The sequence below is a fragment of the Solanum stenotomum genome, chromosome 6, assembly GCF_019186545.1.
Source record: "Solanum stenotomum isolate F172 chromosome 6, ASM1918654v1, whole genome shotgun sequence".
In the NCBI taxonomy this organism is placed as follows: domain Eukaryota; kingdom Viridiplantae; phylum Streptophyta; class Magnoliopsida; order Solanales; family Solanaceae; genus Solanum; species Solanum stenotomum.
Window position 1 is genome coordinate 52,194,772 of NC_064287.1, and position 7,819 is coordinate 52,202,590.

Genomic DNA, 7,819 nt, shown 5'->3' on the forward strand with positions numbered 1-7,819 from the left:
CTTTCATGATGATTACGTTTATATTTTATGTTTGAATTACATCTATAATAGGTATACTTATAAGTATTGTGTTTTAAGTTTTACTTATGATTTATATTAGAAAGTATATTTAAGGGATTAAATATTATTACTTTGGTTATATATGTTATTAATTATTGACATAACCGAATAACCAAATTGAAAAAAACCGAACCGAATAGAGGAAAACCAAACCAAACCAAATTTATTTTGGATCGAATTGGTTACATTTTTACAAAACCAAAAACCAAAAATCCAAACCGAATAGTGTAAAACCAAACCGAAAAACCGAATGCACACCCCTACTCTACACCCTAAATTCGCCCCTGATTGTGGTATTACTATTATTGCTTGAGTCCATAGGTCTAGTCTATTCCATCACTCTAATCATCAACTATTCATTGATAGAAAAAATAGTAGCTATAAATTAAATTGATCAAGATATTATTGATCCTTAGCTTGGAGAAGTTATTAGCAATATTGTCAATTAGGTGCCACAATAATCTAATAATTACATAAGTGTTGATAAACGTTTAAGTTTTACCCTATAAGTTTATCGCTTAATAGATTTGATTGTTTTACTTGTAAATTCTATTATCACATCAATCTAGCTGTCTCATAAAGGTGAATTTTTTTATGGAAACCATAGAAAATTAGCTTGTCAAGAATGTTTTTGACAAATTTTCTGTTGGAAATTCTTTAACAATGAGAGGTTAATTGAAAATTCACGTTTTTTTAAGTAGTGCCTAGTTTTATGCCTACTACGTGTTTGATATGATATACATCATTTTTGATAAAATTACTCTTTAGCGTTTAATTGTCCCAACATACTGAAAATTTTTCTTATCAAAAAGTATAAATATAGTTTTATACCTTGCTTTCCTTTGTGCTTGTATGATATTCGTCTAAAAGCATAACAAGACATTTAGCTTCTACAAATTGTTGATTTTATCGTCGATTAAAATTAATCTGACAAACACCGTAAATAATATTTGAATTGACCTAAAAATTGGTCAAATATTCAAATAACAAAGCATGTAAGTGATTGCATACTCAAATGTCAATAATTGTTTTAATAATCTTTAGATCTCATAACTAACTTATTTTATTTTTTGCAAACATTATTACAAGATAATTCAGCAAAGAAAATTGAGGGGGAAAAATTTGACTGCCTCAGTATGAAAATGCCTTTTAATTCTAAGTATGAGCATGCGGCATTTGTGGTAGCTAAGAATAATGATTATGGATAAAATAGAAAGCACTTTTGTATGGCTAAATAGTCAAAACACAAATCCTAAAGGACCCCATCTACAATGACTTTCCATTGAATTACATGATTACTTATTTAGAAAAAACAATTATATGCACTCGATGTTAACATTAAACTAGTAAATGTAAGATATGTATCTTTTATTTTTTATGTTTTCATTAATACAAAAGTTAATTACTAGTACGATCAATTCAGATTAGTCGATGTCATAAAAAATCTAGTATGAGGGGTTTTATTGCGCTCTACCAAAAAAGACTTCATTCCAATGACCCGAAACAAGCTACCCGAGGCCTAACATTGTCTTCGCTACTCCTCTTCATGTTGTGCTTCATCATATTACGTTTATACACACCTCTATCATTTAATCATGATTGAGCGATATATATTTTAAGGTTAATTTTGTAATTGCTTAAAATAAAATTATTTGATTTGATGTAAGGTATAAGTATTTTCCAAGCAAATGGTATAATAATTCAAAGATAAGCTTTAAAAGGGCCACAAGCCCACAACAATGAGCTAAAAAGTCCTCCATGGGGTATGTTTCATTAAAAAAATCATTTCATATTCGATGTTCATATTGGAGTTCAACTAATTTGAATTCGTGATGCATAGAACCCATTCAAGAGAAGCGTTTTCTTAAAAAAGGTTTCAAGGCTCAAAATCAAAACCTCTGATTAAGGGACAAGGTGTCTCATTCGTTTCACCACACCCATCATTAAAACTTTTCTATAAGGAAAATAAAATGTTCATTACTTTCTTGCTTTTCTACTAGTCACATCTTCCTCAATGTGTTAGGGTTTTGCCCTGATTTTCTTACCTTATTTGAAGTTTATATTTTCCTAAAAGAAAAGACAAAACATTACCATAAATGTTTTTACTTTTCCGGAAAGGAAAATATAATATTCTTTCATATTTGGTTTACACTTTACACTACTTTAAATTGGAATTCTCTTTAAAAGATTTTTATAAATAAAAGTTGAAGATCAAACATGGAATGGGTAATTAAGAAAAATGAAAAATAAAATTTCTAACGAGTCAATTTTCGATGGCTTTCCTTAGTGATGTCTTCTTCGGAAATTAGCCTCTAGCTTTGCCTCTGCTTTTTAGTGCTTTACGAAGTCATTTTTCATTTGCCATGCTCATATATTAGTACATTTTTAATGATCAAGTTTATTAAGCGTTTAATAAAATAGTCAAAATGTACGCAAGCTAATTGAATGAAAAATCTCGTCAAAGGTGATAAAGTTGATTGATAGAAAATCTTGAAATAGAGAATGAGACATGCAAAAGGTCAAGTCTTTAGATGTTTACATTTTAACAGTAACAATTCAATAACACGTGTGGGTGTGCATTAATTAGGTGCATTACCAATTAATTCAATCGCTTTCTCTCTTTATTCCTTACATATTGATCATGTTACACCAGAGTTATAGTTGATTAGTTCTGATTCAACGGTTAAGATATTATTTATTTTTTGATTTGATAGTTTTTAACTAGAGCCTTATATTTTTATTAACTTGAGTTTTAAATTAAAAGACAGATCATATATTTGGATTCCTTATAAGAGATTGAACATCTTCACATGCTTATTAATCATCATATAACGAGAAGTATTTGCTTTGATATCACTTTTAATGATATGGAACTAACTATTAAGATATTGTTTACTTTGACCAATTTTGTGAGGCCTCATGGTTTAGTTCCCTGGATCGTTAATTCAAGAGGTGCGTCAACAATATAATTGCATTCTTGATCCCAATTTATATAGCCGCTAACCAATATTAAATTTGCCTAAGACAAACTTCATGTGAAATTTTTGTTTGAGTTAAATAATTTTTGCTAGCGATCTGTGGGTTATTGCACTTCGTTCAATTAGGCTTATCCCCGTCAAAACTATGTCTGACTCAAGTTGAATTGTGTAACTATCTAAGTTGAACTCATTTTGAGTTGATTTCTCAAATGGTTACTCAACTAAAATTTATTATCTCATAAAGATGATTTCTTTGTTGAATAAAAAAAATGTCTTTCTGAAGTATTAATTATTAATTGAGTGACCATATGCAACTCATTTTTTAAAGAATACAATTTGCGTATTGCTCAGACCACACTTATAAAATTACATTGCATGTATTGTTGTCAAAAAATGTCATTATCGCATTGTACCATACCCAAAAAAAAATTTGGAATAAACAAATGGAAAATGGTGTCTAGTCCACACTCCAATTTAGTCGGCATAGCCCTCAAGTGCTCGTGCAAAAGCTACTATCAACTCTTAACATCCAAAATGTGTAATGACTTCTTATGCCAACGACTTCATTTTTTTTTTAAATTTTTTAAATTTTTTTTATATTATTATTATTATTTTGTGTGTGTGCATCCATTTTTTTAACATTCTCAACTCTCCAACTACTCGTCTTCGAGCATTGTAAACAAATAACTTTCATTATACTTAATCAAAAGGTTTCGATTTAAATTTAGAAAACAGAAATAAAGTTAGGAATGAACTAGCGTGTTTCTTCTTTACTGTACTTTATGCGGAGCAAATTAGAATTAACCAAAATTCTAGAGGGAATACATCATTTTCAATTATACCAAGTAAAATGGACCGAAGTGAATACTTTATTATTGTCAATCATAATAATAAAGTAAAATGGACTTGATGAAGTAGTTCATTTTCAAATTTCAACATTTGCAAGTTTTTCTTTAAAGGGTACATTTAGGTAACTAGTAGGTGTAAATAGGCACAAACTAGCTTATACTTCACGATGCAACAACATATTTTGACATTAGTGTTTACAAGGTTTTTTTCGATTTTGATGTTTAACTAATAATTTGTTTTGTATTGAGCTAGTAGTATGGGATGATGAACATTCTTTTATTTGTTGTGTTTTATTTATAGAAATGTCACAAATTATGATATAGGCTTGATTATTTGTGCCGACCTTAGGAAGGCACTCAAATATATGGAGGTAATTATCAACCTAGCTAGGCCATGGGCCTTCTTAATTGCTCATTGACCCATCTAAACTCGTGTTAGTAAAAATTGCTTGTAATGATTCGGAAATTATGAATACAAAAATAAATAGAGAATCTCATATTTGTAACGAGGAGGTTCTTTTTATAAATTATTTGCGCAAGAAATTAAAGGTATTATGCCAAGGCTTTCTCAAGGCATTGTAGCATTTTATTCTTCACGTCAAATTGAAATATAAGGTCCCTTTTTAATTGCAACCAAGGAAAGAACACCTCCAAGGGTGTTCAGAAACCAGAAGCAAATGTAAATATTCATTTAAGAAGTTTAATTACCCTCAGATTAAAAGATACCAAAGTCATCAGCCAAAAAATCAAACACAAGATTAATGTTTTTGAAGAATATGGTGATATTTATTTTCAAATGTTTGAATAAGTGAAAAAATCCATGTAGAATCCACCAAACAATCTAGTGTTGTAGTAGCTAATTGAGATTGGAATTGAATACCAAGGGTATATTTGACCTGATTGAAGTCATTCTCCAAAGAATATTAAATATTGTTAAGGGCTATCACTAAGGTATTTAAATTAAAAAGAATAATATTTGAAATAAAAAAAAAGTGTCGCACAAAGTTTTAAAAAAATGGGGGAGGGGGGAGAGAGAAGAAGAAAACAACTATTTACGCTTAAAACTTGAGGTCTCATATTTTAAATTATCTGACTCGGCTAATCTAAATTCATATTCGAAAAAATTGCTAAAAGAATAAGTCTTTGGTTTGATTATTATTGATATATACATTTAAACTAAAAGTTTTGGTATTTAAATAAAATATTTAAAACCTAACTTTTGTTTTTTATTTATTTTAGGTTTGTGAATAATGTATTCATGTTGTTGCGTGGCACACATTTTAAACTATTTATATGACTTGTTAAATTTTGCAAGATGCGTATTTACATATCCAAATTGCCACCTATAATTTGTGACAAAAGTTTTGAAATTTTTTATTGTTAGACTCATAAAAATAAAGAAACAATAATTTACGCAACTCCAAATATGAAACTCCCAACAATATTATGGACAAACATAGTTGCTTGTTGGTTTTAGTTAATACTTCTTTTGTTTCGATTTATATAATATATTTTTATTTTTATTCGGTTCCATGAAAATGATACATATATTTTTTGACAAATATTTCATAATATTATTAATATTTTACCATGTTGAGTCTCATATATTTGGTAAAAGGTCTATAAATATGTACTCTCCTATTTAAAAGATCATTTATTTTAATGATAATCTTAAAATATTATAAATACTTCCCTTATTTTTCAAGTCCAACGTCCAGTCAAACTATATTATGATTGATGAAATGGAGGGAGAAATAAAAAATAAATAATAAAATTAGATAGTGAGAAAAATATTAATTAACTCATGTAATAAGAAATTGTTGGAGAAATGACCTTGAATTGGACCAAATATTCATATTTGGCCCAAACATACAATTGGTTTTATTACTTGTAATAACCCACCCAATTTAGTTCACACCCACCCACCCATTTGAACACATATCCACTTTTTATCTCTTGAGAAATTAAAAAATGACCATTGTTATTTCATAATATTGATTATTTTTTAAAGATAGGATCGAAAGATAACTAATGAATGTTATTTCTATGTTATACAATATAGTAGAGAATTATGACATCAACTTTTCAAAAAACGTTTCAATTAGATCATATTAACACTTCATATACATAGAAATATGTTTTAAAAAAATATAACTAATTCCCTTTGTTAATCATTTATAATAAAAGAAAAGAAACTTCAATCAAAATTGAGTAGTATACATTCTAACATTTACACATTTAGTTTTGCACTAATATTAAATTGTATACTTGTTTGTATTGTCTAATATTTATGAATTATTTATTTAATTATATTCTTTGATAGATATTCAATATTTCAATATTTTACTACATAAAACAGGCTTTTTACTTATGTCCTCCTACTTTGAAATATTCACAAGTGGATATTTAAATTTTATAAATAGAATTAAACAAAATGGGAAAGTAATAAAAGGACGTTAGATGTAATTTTAGAAGGACCTTCTCGTAAAAAAATCGAGTATTGGCGAGTCTTGGCAGCTCAAGTGAAAGTTTTTAGACTAGTCCCACTAAAGTGGGGCTACTTAAGCCACTTTAGTGCAAACCAGAAGGACTGGAGTTGTTGGATGTTGCTCAGTCCTGCTATAACTTAACAACCAAAAAGCTCTGCATCGAACTTCAGCCCCTTCAAGTTGGCCACGGGGTAACAGCCTCTGACGCCCCACACCACTGGGACAGGAGGGGGCGCGTGGTTCACCGGTTCCACCGACTAGACCAAAAGAGTGATTCAGTCGATACAGAAGTGTGTTGGTGCATCAACCTCTTTCTTTCACAGGAGAGGGGACAGTACGCTTTAAGCAGGGGCGAAGCTACCCTTGCCCGAGGGGTGTCAAGCGACACCCCTTCATCGGAAAATTACGTTGTATATGTAAGTCAAATTCTGATTGTATACCTATATATATTAGAATTGACACTCCTGAACCAAGTTGAAGTGTTGGTTCAGCGGTTCAGGGGCTACAAAGTTCCGCCTTGTCATTGACCTAGGCGTTGGGAGTTCGAACCTTGCTGAAGCCTATTTTTAAAAAAATGCTTTCAGCGTTTTTTTTTTGCTTTTTAGACAACTTGTGTGCATACTACTTTATATTTTGACAACCCTCAATCTAAATCCTGGCTCCACCACTGGCTTTAAGGAGCTTGAGCTACTCAACCGATAGGAATAGGGGTTTGTTTCCACAACTGAAAGATAATAGAAGCAGGATCGAAAACAAAATAAGATTGAGGAGTGGAAAGTCACTCGGCTCAAGCCGAGAAGCGGGGTAAAACCATTCTCAGAAGGAGCAAGTTTAGCGGATGGGAATGGAACAGACACATACAAACTATATAACANCTTATGTCCTCCTACTTTGAAATATTCACAAGTGGATATTTAAATTTTATATATAGAATTAAACAAAATGGGAAAGTAATAAAAGGACGTTAGACATAATTTTAGAAGGGTCTTTCCGTAAAAAAATTGAGTCTTGGCAATTCAAGTGAAAGTTTTTTAGACTAGTCCCATTAAAGTGGGGCTACTTAAGCCACTTTAGTGCAAACCAGAAGGACTGGAGTTGTTGGATGTTGCTCAGTCTTGCTATAACTTAACAACCAAAAAGCTCTGCATCGAACTTCAGCCCCTTCGAGTTGGCCACGGGGTAACAGCCTCTGACGCCCCACACCATTGGGACAGGAGGGGGCGCGTGGTTCACCGATTCCACCGACTAGACCAAAAGAGTGATTCAGTCGATACAGAAGTGTGTTGGTGCATAAACCTCTTTCTTTCACAGGAGAGGGGACAGTACGCTTTAAGGAGCTTGGGCTACTCAACCTATAGGAATAGGGGCTTGTTTCCACAACTGAAAGATAATTGAAGCAAGATCGAAAACAGAATAAGATTGAGGAGTGGAAAGTCACTCGGCT